The 18265-nt window shown below is 40.5% G+C and overlaps 1 protein-coding gene across 1 annotated transcript in view; it reads left to right on the forward strand.

Annotated features, from left to right (window-relative positions):
* Nucleotides 1-10464: 10464 nt before the first annotated feature.
* Nucleotides 10465-18265, forward strand: part of LOC109476668 (titin-like) — a 14027-nt gene continuing 6226 nt past the window's right edge. Inside the window, exon 1 of the mRNA XM_019777670.1 lies at nt 10465-11294. The gene's annotated coding sequence lies outside the window, so the exon portion shown is untranslated. The remainder of the gene's footprint in view (nt 11295-18265) is intronic.

Consider the following 18265-nt stretch of genomic DNA (forward strand, 5'->3'; position numbering starts at 1 on the left):
GGGGGGGGGGGAGTTCGGAGCATGTCAGCTTCTAAAACTCTAATGTTGGGCATTGTCACGTGTGTCGTTCAACTTTCTTCTACCACGTGTGTCTCACTTGTGTGTTCTTGACTCTGTCTTGTATAGCTCAATCCTCTTCTTCAAATGGTACAAATCTTTACCACACTCTTGTGCCATCTCCTGCTGTTTCAGTCTGGCATTGTTTTGTGTTGTGCTGATACCCATTGTACTCATCCTTGTGAATACAGCAGTCTCTTTACTTTGATTGGGCTCTTGCAAGAACCAAACGCGAAAGAGATCTTTAATGTCTTATATTTGTCTGTCTTTACCTTTGGCTGTGGCAATGGCAGTGGCTGTCGCTGTGGATGGTGGAGTTTCAACCACCTCCGGCGTTCTCACAGGCATGTCCGGATGGTTTTGCGAGTCTTGTAGAATTGCTTGAGGAAGTAAGTGAAACAATTTGTATAGCCATTAAAAGTTGTGGTGCTCTTTAAGAGCCCTACCAAGAAATTGGAATGTCTGGGTACGAGTTCACTGGACAGTACCATTGCCAGTATACTGTGGGGGAGCTCTTGGAATCGCAGACATGATGACTGGACGGCATTATCGGTTGTGGATTGGACCATTTTGAAATAAGCCTACGCTCTTATGATCTCAGTGGATAACGCTTTACGGAGAATCATTTAGGCTCAAAGGCATTCAAGATATATCAAAACAGCAGTTTGACTAAACATGGCGTGCAACAACTAATTCTTTTGGTCTGATATGAATTTCTAAAAATTCTAAGAATATAAATTCACCTTCATATTGCTGATAAATGTCTTACATGGTAAAAACATTTTCTGAATAGCAATTATTTTCAAGAACAAAATTTTCATTCAATTCAAATTCAACACCTCTCAGTCTTTAGTTAGCATTTTTTCTAGGTTTGACATTTAGGGTGGATAAGATTATTAAAAAATGTAGAATGAAAGTCCACACTTCAGGCAGGTGAAGAGTTTCGGTGCTGTTGTTTCGGGCATTCGCTACAAAATGTGGCAGTAGGTCCACAGTCCATACAAATAGCGATACAATGACATGTCCTCAGTGTGCTCTTGCCTACGTATGGAACCTGTGGAGCTACTGGTGACGTGTAGTAGCAGGCTTTGTTCTTTAATGTACTTCAACATTTAGAAAGTGGATGTACAAAGATCTCTTTATTTAGAATAAATTTGAAGTATCTATATGTTTGAAAATGACAGTCTAGAACTACATGAACACAAGGACAATGGCAATCTCTTAAATCAGTTGTTCTCCAGCTGCAAGTTCTCCAAGTTAGATAGTTTCAGGCATCACTTTTTTGTTGTAGCCCTTAAGATGTGTTTTTTTAACCTGGACTAACTTTCTCGTGTTAGAAATCCCCAGCTTTGGCAAAAGTCTTACGTTATTGGCTTATGAATGAGGAATGAAAAAAAAACGAAAAACATACGTTTGAATTCTACGCCTGCCTGCCTCCACTTTGCCTTGGCCCAGGCTCAGGTTACGGAGTCAGGATGTCGCACAGCAGTTCCAGTCTGTTCAGAACCCTGTTCTCTTCTCCCCACGTCCTCTCCTCTTCCTTCTTCTTGTAATTGTATTGCAGTCTCCTCATCGTGATGGGAGTGGAGTGTTATTGTGGAATGATGGGATGTCAGTGTGCTGTTCGGAGGTGATGACAATTTGGTCTTTCTTGATGGACGTTTGCTTACTGTCCACACTGAATACTACTTCCGTCTCTTTGGGCCTGTAAGTGTACTTTCTTACTGGTGACAGGATCATCGTTTCAAAAATGTCGTAGCCAGTGGCTGCTTCCCCGGTATGCTTAAGGTTTGTCAGGTATTCTTTATTGTGGCACAACCGCTTGGTCTTGGGTAATTCTAGTCCACAAGCACCACATTACTTCACATCCTTCTTTTTCTCCGTGTCCACTACACAGCCATCTATGTAATCCGCATATAAACCGTTCCCCTTTCGCTGCTGTACATGTCCATTTACTACTTTTGTTAACCTTTGGTGAACTAGCTTCCTTACCTCAGAAAGATGGATCTGCTCTGTTTAGATTGTTTTAACGGGAGTCTAAGGTGTCAGCAACACCAAGCCAGCCTCCAAGTCTCTGTCTACCACAGTTTTTGTCTCAAGCTTTGGAACTTCCCTGCTGTCCACACTGACGTTTACACGAAGAGGCGGCTTGCAGAAATCACTTCCAGGATTTCTTGATTTAAGGTGTTGACCTCTGAGGCAGAGTACAGAGTATCAAAGGTTGAGGACTTGCTTGGGGGAGGAATCTGTGAAGAGGTCATGTGCATCTGGCTGGAGGAGTGGGCTTGCTACCCATGTCAAATTTTAGACATACCATGTTTCAGTTGGATGAAAGATGTATAGATATCCTCATTCTCTACAAAATAGCAGTTAGCTGTGACGTTGAGCATCTTCTGGGGTCCTTCTTCTTTTGGGGGGCTGACGGTAGGGATAGTTTAATGGCCCCAAAGCCCCTCTTGAGTTCCATGACTACAGAGCAACAAAGAAAAAGCTGTCATTCCTGGCAGTGCACTCAAATACAAAGGATTCATTCAGACATGCAAAGGAAAACGGAATGAAAATTGGTATTCTCTAAACATTTATACATACTGATTTGTACCTACTACCTTAATCAAAGAGGATATTTGTCAGTTCACTCCATTTTTGATAAAAGGTGACTGAGTTTACTAGAGAGAAAAATGCATTGTACCTGATGAGCTGGACAACTTGGTCCCTCTTAGAAGATGCACAAGACAATATGCCTGCAGAAGTTAGAACAGAAGTTTCAGACAAATATTTCACAAGTTTGGGAAGGATTCTGACCTTGCTAAGGTAACAATAGGCTGGGTATTTCACAACACTTGGAGAAGTGAAAAGAAATGAATGACAAAGGCCCGGTTTACACGTGCGTCGTTTATCTGTGTCGCCGCACGTCATTCTTCTGTGGCACGTCCAGGAGGTGCCACAAGAAAAACGCCGCGCGGCGCAGGTTGTTGACACGCTAAAAAAACTGTCGCAAAAAACATGCAGTGCGTCGTTTCACGCCTGACACAGATAAACGATGCACGTGTAAACCGGGCCAAAAACAAGGAAAGAGGGAGACAACAGAAGCACAAATAATGAAAGAATTACAATAGAGGTAGCATGATCAGATGAAAAATTTTCAAGGTTTGAGGGGAATGAAAATGGTGCAATCTGGTAGAGCTTTGTCTGTGGAGCAAAACCCTTTTTTCAGAATCAAAATCAGACCAACCATTGTCGAGATATGACAAAAACTGCTGGTCTTTAGAGAATGACTTTTATAATTGGCCCTATAAATGGGAGTCAAATGTGGCACCACTTTGCCATTGTTAAGCACAGAGCACTGTGGAACAATAAGACTTATCTGTTATTTTCAATTATGAAGTGTTCAGATTCTTGGCTCAGGTAAGCTATCATCATTAGGGAATAATACAGATATATAATAGTATTGTATACTATATTGATAGTTAATAAGAGAACTAAATTCAATATTAACTAGTCAATAACTAATTGATAAACTGTCATGATAGAGGCAATACAGTGTTGGGTAAGTATAGTAAAGTTGCAACACAAAAAAGTACAGACACAATTATAAACCATTATCAATTTATTCACATCTTGATCGATTTCTTAAGATCAACTCCTTAATCATCTTCGGTCGTCCCATCGAGGGGGGGGGCACAGGATCTTACTGAAAGTTGAGGAAGAATAAAAGTTAACTTGAGAAGAAACTACAACAACGAAACGTCTTAAAGACAACTTAAGAAATGCAAGGGAGGTGTCTTGAAATCCTCTTACCTTTGATGGCGAGAAGAAACACATCCTCCTTACTTCCAACGACGTCTTGACTCGTATACCATCGGGGGGGGGCGGACAGCATCTGGAAATGAGGAAGAATAAAAGTTAAACTGGAGAAGAAGAAACAACAACGAATACGTCTTAAAGACAACTTAAGAAATGCAAGGGAGGTGTCTTGAAATCCTCTTACCTTTGATGGCGAGAAGAAACACATCCTCCTTACGTCCAAGACGTCTTGAGTCTTGACTATACCATCTTGGGGGGGGGGGCAGCATCTGGAAGTTGAAGAAGAATAAAAGTTAACTGGAGAAGAAACAACAACAACGAAACGTCTTAAAGACAACTTAAGAAATACAAGGAAGGTGTCTTGAAATCCTCTTACCTTTGATGGCGAGAAGAAACACATCCTCCTTACTTCCAAGACGTCTTGACTCTATACCATCTTGGGGGGGGGGGGGAGCATTTTCAAGTGCTGCCTCCAACTTTTCTGTCTGAAGTTCAAATCTCTTCTCAAGACCATCAAGTTCACTATGTGCCAATTCACTGTCAGATGTTATATTTGATAACTTTGATGAAACTTCTTCTAGCTCATTTAACCCTACCTAGACCGGGGGAGGGGGCTAAAAGTGCCCGCGGCTACTTTGATGTCAACTAGCGTCTGAACGGCTAACGCTAGAACCGCCAAACTTGGTGACTTTTCCTAAAATATTGTTGGCAACAAATCTATATCAGTGGAATAAGATTATGATTTTTCTTGTTGCCATGGCAACGGGTTTCTGACAGGCATTTTTTGCTAAATTTAATAATTTCCGTTTCAACAACAGAATTTTATGGGTTTTATGTCAAGTTACAAGCTGCACATTTTTTTTGAAACTGAAAGTGTGATTAGAACAGAAGGCTAACCTTGTTTTCAAAAAGGGGATACCGAGATTGGTAAAATGGTAGAGTGATTACGAATTACGCAAAATTTTCGTAAAAAGGCTCAGAGCTGATTACGACTTTACGATTTGCGGCTAATGTCCAATTACGAATTACGTTGATTTTTGCGGAGGCTGCCTACGAATTACGAAGTCTAAACTGGCCTGATTTACGCCTTACGAAAAAGGGCTTGTAGGCCCTCATGGTATTGTTGCTGTAATAGCTATGTTCTTGTGCTCATTTATAGCCTTGGTACCAATTCCTATCAGCCTACTGCCTCTGTGGTGTATACAGCATGCAGGGAATCTCAGCAGGGAACACAGCTGCTCTCAGTACATGTATATGGTCTAATCAAGGACGTGTGTAATGTCCTTTGTCTAATTGATAATTTTTAGTCTCTACCAAACTAACTCCACTGGTAAATAGTATATAGGAGAATATTTGCCAGGGAAGTTTGGCCGCCTTGGGGTTTGACTCAGGCCATGCAGTTCGGACAGAAACAATCGTCCGCGGACGGACTCCACTGGCCAATTTTACTCTCATTTTGGCCGAATTCTACAATCCGTATTCCCGTAGAAAGGCTTTGGTGGAGGCTAGATAATTTTGCGAAGATCTAAAGAAAACATGGCCATAAGAACATATTGCTTCAAGAAATAGTTATAGTAGTACTCGTGTACAGGACACAAATGTGTACTAGATAATTTCTGACACTTGCCATAACAACATGGTCACATGTACAATGGACCAGTCCCACTATGAAAAGGATCACTTACATAATGTCCTACCTGAGGGTAGACTCTGCACTACAGTTAGTACTGTACTTCTTCTTATAACAGTATCTTTTTAATAGTTGTCTTGAAACCTGCTAGTAGTCTAGTTTCAAGCTAGCCAACCATATCATGCTAGTTTCAAGCATGAGATAACACAACACAGTGATCTTGAAATTTCATCTGTGTTCTTCGTTCAGTTTAGAAGTCATTCCTTGACAAAATTTGGTCCAATTTCTTATGTTGCAAATTACAGTTCAAACTTCATGGTGCTTGTTGGGAATTTATACCCCTAGCTAGCCTGGGAGGCAGAGACAGTAGCTGCTGACAAAAAGAAGTTGTTCAAAGCTTGCTGCCTGATGTGCCATCAGACACAGGAGGAACTAAGATCTAAGGTCTAAGGCCTGGATGTCAGATCCATAGCACAATTGCACCCATAAGTTCCCTCAGGCTTGTAATATCCAGTGTGCATACTGGATATGGATAATGGATAATGTGTTATGGGTCTGGCACCCCTAGCCCACCTAACCTGGGAATGGGGTTGGCCTCCAGAGCACGGTGTTTGTTTTGCCAGATTGCCCTTGGGACAATGAGGGAAGCCATCCTGTAAGCATAGGGAGGGTGTGACAAATTGGTTCCCCTCCCACTAGATTAGCAGGCTACTGTCAATTATCTCTATCAACTTTTGCTGGACACCCATAGCTGCTGGTGCAGCAAAGTCTGTACTCTCTGGCAGACCAAATCCCCCTGCTTGATACTCTGTTTGGCCAGTTTCTACTCTTTTTCAGCCACCTCCTGAAGCCTGGTATAGGCTACCCTCTACCCTCTCTACACGGGAGACAGGGAGGGATTGAAAAATATGAAAGAATCAAAGGTTTCTTTTTTATAGTCTCTAACACTTAATATGTCTGTAAAAGTGATTGATTAGCATTCTGAGAATTTTGGACATCTGGAACATGCCATATGTTCATTTGCATTGTACATATATGTACAATGTAGTACCCTGAGTGTCATCCTCCATAGGCAGCTCTCTAGTGACACTGACTTCTGGTAGAGAGCCTGCGGAAATAGCGGTGGATGGCACCCAGGCTAGGGAGTTGAAGTAGTTTGGATCAAGGACATTAATAATTTATATCCTTGTTTGGATCTAATGCTTGGCTTGGGGTGGAACCGAAAAAGAACTAGACAAGTAAGTATTCTGTACTTAACTGATTATTGTTGAATTCAAACTGAAAATAATAGAGCAACCTATTGTACCAAAACAGAAAGAACTTTAAGAAAGAAAATTAAAGTTTGCTAACATTGTAAGTCAGAATAGATCATGACATAATAAACTTTTTGTACTATTGTTCAGTGGAAATGATAACTCCCAATAAAGCTCAAAATTCACATCATGAATTTTCTGACAAAAAGATTCTAGCACAAGCCAGGATGTAGCCTGGGTGCCATTTGTACATAAATTTTCATGATAGTAGACTGTCATAAATTCTCGTAGACTCTCCTTTCTACAAATCCTGGCCAATGGCATGCTTTTATTGTTGAGATGCCTATAATGACATTAAACTGACCCACATGACCTTTTGACACCTAGGCCATACAGATCAATCCGCTTGTACCCACACCCTCAAATGTCTCCACACCCAAAACTTTTGAATAAAACTTTTGCTTTTAAATAAAACTTTTGAGACAAATTTCACCACATTCCAGGAGACAATAGTTTACCATTTGTAACAAAAATCTGCAGAAACAAAAAGGTATCTTCCCAGTTCGCTGCTACACATACATGTACCATTACATGTATGCCATCGAAAACCCTCAAAATTACATGTAAGTTAATGCCCCGAAATAACAACTTTAGCCCACAATTGCACATGAGACATGTGTAAGTACTGTAACTTATCATAAATCAAAATGGACAAACTTCATATCACAGAAATGTCTTGACCAATCTGTTAGTTGTACCTGTCAATTGTGCTCTTGAGGACAAGGGTGTACTTGCTCTGGACATGTCTATATGCACCAGGAAAAACATGCAGGGAGATTTGGAAACACTTTGAATTGAGTTTTCTTCATTAAGATATAGTATAGCCTGCTTTCTTCTCAAAAAACAATTACTACTAGTCCTTGGAAGCATCATATTTGTTCAAAATACATTTGTAGTAGTGCTTATAAACAACTTGTCAATAGCAAAGCAGTGGCATATGATGCAATTTATTACTGGATGATGTAGTGAACCGTAGTTGATCAGATTGTTTAACTTATGGGGGATTTTTTGGGTTTGGAGTCATCCATCATATAAAACCTGAGTACAGTCAAACCTGGCAAGGCAACCACCTCTTCAACTAAACCACCTGGCCATTCGCAACCGCTTTTTCTTGGATCCGAAAATTTTCCCCATTGATGCAAGCATTAAGCGACCTTCCCGGTGAGGCCACCTGGCCAACGCGACTGCCACGAGTTGGGTCTGCCTTGGCCCGATCCCTTCCCATGGTCATAATTCTGTAAAGCCTTCAATCAGTGGAAACATCTATTCTCAAACCGACCAGTTTGTCTTGGGTTTCGACCGCCACGTGATGTTTTCGACTAAGGACGAAGATGGCCGCCACTGGTTCATTTTGGGTCAATGTATATGGGTGGGAATTTCTTGGGTTTGAGCCCATCTGTCATTACTCAAATGATTTACTGTACGTGATTACTACAGAGGGTTTACGATTAAAGTTTCTGTACTACAGTTTGTATCATCCGTGGTGTTGCTGTATGTACTGCACTGTACACCATAGATAGAAATCCACTAAACCGTGAATACATTCGCTTGGGGCTTACAGCCGGCATCCGGTCAGTTGTCTTTCAAAGCGCTTGAAAATGTTGATACTGCTGTGCGTACTTAGAAAATTCCTATGTGATTGAATTTGATGAATCTCAACAGTTAGTAGAAATTCTTCAATCAGTGACTGTATTTTTGTAAGGTAGATTACGTACCTCCAAATTTTCGGTGTCGACTGTACACCTTGATCACGGTANCTCTCTAGCTCTATAGTGACGCTGGCTTCTGGTAGAAGCCTGCAGAAACTGCGGAGGATGGCACCCAGGCTTGGGAGCTGAAGTAGTTTGGCTTGGGGTTGAACCGGAAAAGTATTCTGTACTACACAGATTATTAGATTGCTTGTTGAAGTCAAACCTAAACTATTAGAGCAATCTATTGTACTAAAACAGAAAGAACTTTGCAAAAATTAAAGTTTGCTAACATCATAAGAATAGATCATCGATCACGACATAATAAGATTTTTGTACCATGTTCAGTTGAAATGATGATTCCCAAAGCTCAAAAATTCACAAGACTCACATCATGTATTTTCATGCATTTTCACTATCATGCATGTACATATGACCAGTCTTGTACATAGTTTTTTCATGATAGTAGACCTGTCGTTCCTGGCACGTTCCATGCTTTTATGTCGAGATCCCTAAAATGACATTAAACTGACCAACATGACCTTTTGACACCTGGCCGGACAGATCAATCTGACAGGACCCGCACACTCAAATGTCTCTACACCCAAAACTTTTTTGATAAATTTCACCACATTCCAGGAGACAAAACTTTCCCATTTCTAAGAAGAAAAAGGCATCTTCCCAGTTCGCTGCTACACATACTGGTATGTATGTACATGCCTTTGGCATAATTATGTTGAAAACCCTCAAAATTACATGTAAGTTAAAGGCACTCTATGTAGTTTTTTGCGCAAAAATTTGGAATATTCTAATTATACTAAATTTCAGTGTTATTAACAGTTACTATCACTTTTCAACACATTTGTGTCATTATTTCACATTTCTTACGTATATTTTGTCCGTTCAAACAGTCCTTCTTGGGTACCCGGTGCCACCGGTTTGCTCAGGACAACAACCCCTAGGGTGGCTAATTGACCCGGCTTGCCAGGCTTGATTGACAGGGGCACATGTGACAAGATATAGCCTCCTTAGAAAAACACTCATATCTTTCACATGAGGTCTGGTGGAATATAATTATCAACTTGGAGTATTTTGTTGGGCATGAATAAACACAAAACCTACAAACTGTCCTCCCGGCCCAGCCTATATGTTAGTATGTAGGGTGTAGTGTTGTGAAGTGAAGGGAACACGAGGGACCAGACGTATGGGATGAAGAACTCCTCCGGCTGCTCCTCCTCAGTTTGGCGGCGGGCCTTCGAGGTCTACATGGTTTTCGACAACAATCCTACCTGGATCTGTGCACTTCCTGTTGAGTTCTTCCTGCCAGAGTAGGAGACTCTGTTTCTGTTTGAATTTGGCAAGAGTGTCCTCGGTCAGGGGAGGGAAGAGGGGCTTTGCGACCAGCGGCATGAAGACGCTGAACTGATGCTGGTCTTTGCGCCTCTTGTTTTTTCTGGAGAGTTTCTTCCTTTTCAAGTTTTGGTGATACTCCTTCATGAGTTTGGAGCACTGCAGGTGTTCTTTGGGCTCCCAGGTGTTGTAGGATGGAGGCCAGCCCTGCCACTTGATGAAGTAATAGTCCTGCCCCTGTAAAAGTAAGCAGGGCGATGCCAGGCACTGGTTGTTGGAAACTGGTAAGCTATCAACTGACACCCCACTGGGATGTAGGCCAAACCACTAGCAGTGGACAATACAATGTACCATATGTGCGGTTTGGCCAGAGGTTGTATAGAAGATCATTCACAGTTTTCTAAGCTTCTAAGGAGCAAGGATGTTGTATTTTTTGTTGAGGAGTATGATTTTGGAATACTAAAGGGTTAAGTCAATGTACTATGTAAAGAAAAGAATGAAAAATATACTTTTTGTATTGTCAAAAAACTACATAGAGTGGCTTTAATGTGCCAAAATAACACCTTTAGCCCAGAAGAGCGCAGGAAACAGGTGTAAGTAATCATAAATCAAAATGGTGATTAGACTTCATAGCACAGAAATACCTTGGCCAATCTAGTGTTAGCTGTACCTGTCTATTGTGCTCTTGAGGACCGCTTTTCTCAGTTCTGAAATTTTTTTCCTATTGATGCAAGCATACAGGGACCTTCCCAGGGCAGCCACCTGGCCAGTGCGACTGCCACGGGTTGGCCCAATCCCTTCCCATGGCGACCGGACAACAGGGTCATAATTCTGTAAAGTTTTCTATCAGTGGAAACATCGATTCTCAAACCGACAAGTTTGTCTTGGGTTACAAGTACTGTTGTTTTGAGTAGAAAAGCCAGGTGAAAGAGAAGTACTGTTGTGTTGTGTAGAAAAGCCAGGTGAAAGTGAAGTACTGTTGTTTTTTGTAAAAAAAGCCAGGTGAAAGAGAAGTACTGTTGTTTTGTGTAAGTCAGGTGAAAGACAAGTACTGTTGTTTTGTGTAGAAAAGTCAGGTTAAAGACAAGTACTGTTGTTTTGTGTAAGCCAGGTGAAAGACAAATACTGTTGTTTTGTGTGGAAAAGTCAGGCGAAAGGTTTTCATTTGAATAAATAAAAGTGAATAAAAACATTAACAAAAGGTCTTAGTTCTCTATTATATAGTCTCAGTTCTCTATTAGTAACCATTCTCCCCATGTTAAACAGTTGATCCTCCTGTTTGTATATAAATGATCACAGTAGTAATCATTATCTTCCTCCCCAGGCCGTGTGTCGATTGACCAGAAGGGCAAGGCGTTTGCCCTGTGTGTGGGCGACTCGTCCCGTGCTGACGCCGGGGAGTACACCATCACAGCTGAGAACAACAGCGGCTCTGTCACTGTCACTGTCAAGGTGAGTTCACTTTTCATTCTACTTTTAGTTGTAAGATTTNGGTGAAAGAGAAGTACTGTTGTGTTGTGTAGAAAAGCCAGGTGAAAGTGAAGTACTGTTGTTTTTTGTAAAAAAAGCCAGGTGAAAGAGAAGTACTGTTGTTTTGTGTAAGTCAGGTGAAAGACAAGTACTGTTGTTTTGTGTAGAAAAGTCAGGTTAAAGACAAGTACTGTTGTTTTGTGTAAGCCAGGTGAAAGACAAATACTGTTGTTTTGTGTGGAAAAGTCAGGCGAAAGGTTTTCATTTGAATAAATAAAAGTGAATAAAAACATTAACAAAAGGTCTTAGTTCTCTATTATATAGTCTCAGTTCTCTATTAGTAACCATTCTCCCCATGTTAAACAGTTGATCCTCCTGTTTGTATATAAATGATCACAGTAGTAATCATTATCTTCCTCCCCAGGCCGTGTGTCGATTGACCAGAAGGGCAAGGCGTTTGCCCTGTGTGTGGGCGACTCGTCCCGTGCTGACGCCGGGGAGTACACCATCACAGCTGAGAACAACAGCGGCTCTGTCACTGTCACTGTCAAGGTGAGTTCACTTTTCATTCTACTTTTAGTGAAGATTTCAAGTCTTTGTGTTAGTGTTACTGAAAGCTTGGTATACATAACCAAAAATTGATGTCAAAGTTACCATTCACAGTCAAGGTAACCTTTATAGTCTAGTTTTTTGACATGTCATAACACTGGTCATCTCAATTTAGGAAAGTCACTGGCCATTTGGAATGTCAAGTAAAAATCAACATTTTGCATTCAAGTTTCACATCAGTGCGCAGGTCTTGGTGTAAGGAGTATAGTGATATGAAAATTATTGTTCTGCAGTATTCATAACTTTAGATATCATTTATAGAAAATGCAAGCAGGCCGGCGGGTTTTTGAGCACCCCAACAGGGCTAGCAGCTACCCCGTCAGGACCAAATGACAGGACCGTCGGTGTAAAGTACTTACCCCGTCGGTGTAAAGTACTCACCCCGTCGGGGTGACACTGTCATAATCATTAAGGTCTGGTCAAAGAGGTGCAAAATCCCAAAAGAAAGCCCTTGGAAGGTGTGAATTGATCAATCTATACACACCGGCGGGGCCAGGTTTACCCCGATCAGGGTGAGGTCCGACCCTGTCGGGGTGAGCTCAGACAGTCATCCAATCCAATTGATGTGCAAAATCGACATTATCAGGACAAAGAATAAGCATGGAGAGCACAATCCACACTCTTCTATTTGCCCCTTTCAGCCAAGTATAAGGGTCACAAAAAAGAAAAATTCCAGACAGCTTACAAACACATACTCACTACTCCAAAGTTGATGTCTAATAGATGATCATTACCATGATCAATATTGACTGAAGGAGGCCATATAAAATAATACTTAAATTTATTTCCTTCTATTTGTAACAATTGAGATGTAGAACACACAGGTCTTGCAAATGAACTGATCAAGTTCCTCAATTGCTATTACACTGGCCACAATATTCAGGGATCAAAATTAATGGCTTAGCAGCTGAAAACAGTCAGTCGTTCTTGTGAATATTGCCCACAAATTTTCATATGGTCATAGATCTAATGGTGTCATTTAATGAGCAAAATGTCTTAGCTGGTCAAGAAAGGGAGCAATCTCTGATAATTGTCACAAAAAAGGGAGGTTCTGAGTCTGTTTTTCCTCCTTTCTCTGAGTGGAAGGAGGCCCTTTGTTATAATGTCTGTCATTCAAAATACACACTGCAAGCAAATCAGGACTCACTATTCTTCTCAGATATTTAGGGGCATCATGATAAGAAATATGTTGAAAACTAGGAAGTTGGAACATACATTAATTTTGAACCTTGGTACTACCAGGTGCAGAGTATTTTTGTGAGGATGTCATGAATGGTCTAACCAAGGAGCTTTAAAAAGCTTGGTGTGACAATACTAGTAACTTGCTGAGAAACTTGACATTATGTGTATTTTGTCCCATTGTTCTGCCTTGGTAGACAAGTTAATTGGCTGGATTGTTTACTTATTGAGACTTTTTACAGCAAAAGGAGCTTTCATCAACTTTAATGAAAGCTCCTTGCAGCCACTTTGTAGGTAGACACACAAGCGGCCATTGGTGCCCTACAAAATAGTCTACTGAGTACATCCTACAATCATATTTCATGGCCTGCATGTTGGAGAAATACTTTAATGAATGATGTGTTTTTGTTTACTGTAACTACTACGGTCAAAATATACTTCTGTAAATGGGGAGAAACAACACTTTGGGTGGGTGGGGGCATTTTGTAGCATGGTCTGTTCCATCAAGGTCCTTGGTTCCATTTGCTGTAGGTACATGTAGGATCTCCAAGCAGATCCTACACTGTGACAAGGCTGTAACTATAATTGACCAAAGAAGAGACCATCGGCCACCCAATAATGGTCACCCCGTTGGGCTTGAATGTTTACAGCCTTGTCACAGTAGGATCTGCTTGGAGATTATAGGTTGGTGGGCGTGATGTTTGAAAAAAAAAGTGATTTTGCCCTTCTCCGATAACTTTCTTTTCTACAGACCCTGGAGTATTTTCTACATTACAACCACAGCAATGATTATACAAATGTACTAGACTAAATATTTTCTATGCAAGAGGGTATAAATTGAAATTTAGGAGGGAGGACACCATTACTGTCCTTTCAAAGAGTTTGCCTCAGGTGTGCAGTTCCAACTTCACGTTGAGGTGCCAATTACCCCCAATTTACATAATGTGCACTGGCTTGGGTTGGCTTGAGACCTTTGTTTTTGTTCAGAGAACTGTGGTGACTGGAAATGAAGAACTAGCTCCAAGCAGATCCTAAGGTGGCAAAAAGAAATATGAAAAATTGGCCAGGCAGTATCCATCGGCCAGAGAGGGTCCAATTTTCCTTGGGTTAGAGATAAGAAAGAAAGGACAGTATCCTGACCAAGAAGATCGATCAATCAATCAATCAATAAACAATTATTATAAGAAGGTTTATTGCAAGTCAGATATCCAGCTGTTATTACTATAATTACCTTCGCCAAGAAGGTTATGTTTTCAGGGGCGTTCGTGTATGTGTGTGTGTGTGTGTGTGTCTGTCTGTCTGTCTGTCTGTCTGTAAACACGATAACTTGAGAAGGCCTTGATGGATTGTCTTGATACTTGGTAGGTGGGTAGGTCTTGATGAGACCTCAGAATGATTAGATTTTGGGCCCCCTAGCGGCTTGTTATGGTACTGCAGCTGAACTTCCGGTTTTGATATCTCATGATCTAGACATGCTATGGTGATGAAATTTGGATGGTAGGTAGCTCTTGTGCTGGGGAAGAAGTGACGTGAGTTTGGGCCCCCTAGCGGCTTGCTCTAGAACTGCAGGGATATATTCTTGAAAATATTCAAAAGTGGATAACTCAAGAACCGATTGACGGATCGTCATGATTTTTGGTATGTAGGTAGCTTACGCGATGTTTAATATAATTATGTGATAATTATGCAAATATGGATGTAATTTGCATAATTTATGGGGAAATTCTATAAATCAGCTGCATTCCATGATAGGACAATTGAAGCTTGTGACATTGGTAATTGACAATGAGAGAAACACAGGAAGATATTGATTATGTTAATAATGACTTAATTTGCATAATTAATGAGAAAATTTTATAATTATGTAATGATAACTGCCTGGAATTTCATTCTTGTGGTATTTGAAAGTTTAGTTGACGTGAACATCATTAAACATAATTTATTCAAATCAGGACCTCATTTGCATAATTTATTAGGAAATGCTAGAATGCATTGTTTGTTAATATAAGACTGTCTTTTGGTTGAGATTATGATAAAATGATATAATTCATGAAAATTAGGTTCCTATTTCTTAAATCAGGGGGGAATAATCTAATCTATAATTTGTCAGTCATAAAGTTTAACATCATTTGGCGAAGGTATGAGATCGGGGAACTCTAGTATTAGATATATAATATTGTGCCCGGTCAGTTTCAACCTGTCGACTCACCCAGAAAACTACAACTTTGAGTGGGTTGATTTTGATTTTAGCAAATTTTGAGGGAAGAAGCAGGAATTTCAGTGGCAAAGCAATCAGAATCCCATAGACTTTTGAGACAGTAGGGACAGAGGGTTCAAAAAGTGGGGGGAAAATGTTAGCTTATTTAAGTCAATATATTTGCCCACTACATGCTCAACAGTTGTGTTGGGTAGATAGACCTCTCTGATGTGCCTGGTAAATGCAGCTACTTGTACATACCAGGATGCGTTATTAAGAAGTATCCAATGCATGAAATTTATACACAACTAGTACTGGTTTCCAAAATGCTCATGCTAATAATTCAGTCATCAAAATCTTTAAAAAGTGGCTAGAATATTCCTTTAGTTAGTATCTAGCCAACATGGTTAAAGTTTACCTATTCGCACTATTCACATGACATTAATCAAAATGCCAAACAAATGGAAAAACCTGGAATTTGTTCATATTCAGACTCTTTGTCCGTCCATGTTGGGGCAATTCTTGGTGGGCCATGTTTTTGACTGTGAAGTTGAAATATGAAATATTGGAAAAGTTGTTCCAGATTATTTCCAGTTTTGGCAACAAAATACTAGACTAAGTATAAATATGAGCCTAAAGACGTTAAAGTAGATAAGCAAGAAGCCTAATATTCACAACTTGAGCCTGCTTTCAAAGCAAGGAATTATACAATCCTCTATTTCTGTCCAACAGTACCCATTCGGTAATTATTCAGCTCCAGGTACAATTGTTATGCGGGATAAAACTAGGTCAGCTATTGTTCTTGACATGCAAATGTCACTGTCCAATTACTCTCATGTCCCTAATAAACATACCCCCCCGGAATAAACATACCCCCCGGACAAATCTTCAAAGTCCAATAAACATACCCTCCGGAATAAACGTACCCCCCGGAAAATGACCAAATTGACAGGTGAACTGTGTGTCCATGATACTAAAATGTGCTCTTTATTTCAATACCAATATATGGGCAAATCTTTCACTGTTACATTTAATTAGTGAGTATATATCACTTTGATTAATGAGTATATATATATTGTACTTGTTTTGGGGAAATACAAAATCCGTAGGAGAAGCTATTGCATTTTACACTTCTGAAATGCACTTTGCTAAGCCTTCTCCTGCAACTTGAGTTGAAAATCTGACTAACTTAAGAGATAGAAAATCAAGCCCAATTAAGTACAAATATAGGGGTTTAATGAGTATATGTACAACAAAATCCATTTCAACATAATAATTATTCGGTATGGTACATTGTCTAGTCTGGTCAAAGTCTGGATTCTGAAGAAGAAAAACTTCTGAAGAAAAAAACTTTTGAAGAAAAAAAATATTATTCAGCATAAAATTTTGATTGGTTTCCATCTCATTGTTTTTTTAAAAATCGATAATGTGATTGTATCAATTTTAAACGCCCTAAAATTAGCTAAATCGGCGCTTTTACGGTGATTGCGAAATATGGGTGCCCTATGACCTTTGACTTTTTACGGGTCATGCTGCTCAGGCGCTAGGCGCCCTCCCCACGTCGGCCGTCCGTCTTGTGGGCAAAATTTCTACTTTTTTAGGGGTTTCGGGACCTAAAAACTAACACCAGAGGGAAAATAAACCACATAGGTTTTTTTCATGGTAAATATCGCTAAAATGGACCAGGCATTTTTCAGCCGCGTTGCCGATTTTGACAAGGACTTGCGGCCGCCATGTGCTAAATACGTCGATTAGCTACTCGCCTTCCCCTTCGGTTTTGTGGGCAAATTTTTGCTTTTTCAGACGTTTTGGGACTTAAAAATGGACAGCAGGCGAAAAAAGATAAATAATATACATTATTTTCATGGGAAATGCCGCTATCATGGACCAAATATTTATCTGTGACGTGTTGCCGAATTTTGCGGCCGCCGGCCACTTGCTGATGGTGCGGTACGTATGGACAATTTTTCCCCAAAAATTAATAAACGTACCGTCCCTAATAAGAGTGTACCGGGTGGACGTTCGGGCCGAAAAAAATAAACGTACCGGTACGTTTAATCGGGACATCAGAGTATCAACTTGATACAAATTATCCTATAAGGGACTGTACGATATTTACCGGGGGGGAGGGCCGGTCGTCTGATGGGGGAGGGTCTAGGAAAAAAATTTTGAGCCGGGGGGAGGGCCTAGGAAAAAATATTTAAATTTGGGGGAGGGCCTAGGTAAATTTTTTTCCAAGATCCCTTTAACTCTACAACGTTTTTATACACGTTCAAAACATGATTAAACGTCTGTCCATACATATCGTAGCGATTTGAAGGTCATTGGAATCGGCAGAATTTTACCTTCCAATATATCCATCCCTATTATTATAATGTATTCGCCCAAATCTCCCACATTCCCCTTCAAAATCTTGCATTTTCGCCAGAATCGGCGAAACTGGACTACACAGCCAAATTACATGGATTAAAATCGCGTCAATCGCGGCAATCGAAACGATACCGATCAAAAATGTAGGGAAGGCTTGTCTGAAGATTTTGAAAAATAATTTTCGCCGTTCAACGCACCCTTCCCAGTGGTGTGCGTGCGTCGGCAAAGGCCCCGCTGGTCCCGCAGCTCGCTCGAACTTCTCGGCGTGGATGTCGGATGTCGACGGATTAATTTTGGTACTTTTATTAAACCAAGGACTATTTTAACATTTATATCTATGCCCCTCCAAAGTTAATTGAAAACAACACGTAACTTGGCAACATTGTTTCCCTGTTTGTAATAAAATTGACGCGGAAGACGTGGACGAAAGGTAGGCTAGATAGAGGATTATTTCGATTACACTGACTGACCTTAACGTTACTGACTTTAAATTTATAGTTCGACGTACCAGCGAAATTTGTGCTGCCAAATTTGCCCCTCAACATGCAAAACATGGGTTGAAATTCAAAATTTTTCCGGGGGGAAATCCCCCGCCCCC

Source organism: Branchiostoma belcheri, unplaced genomic scaffold (genome assembly GCF_001625305.1).
Source record: "Branchiostoma belcheri isolate BF01 breed outbred unplaced genomic scaffold, Haploidv18h27 scaffold389, whole genome shotgun sequence".
Lineage (NCBI taxonomy): Eukaryota > Metazoa > Chordata > Leptocardii > Amphioxiformes > Branchiostomatidae > Branchiostoma > Branchiostoma belcheri.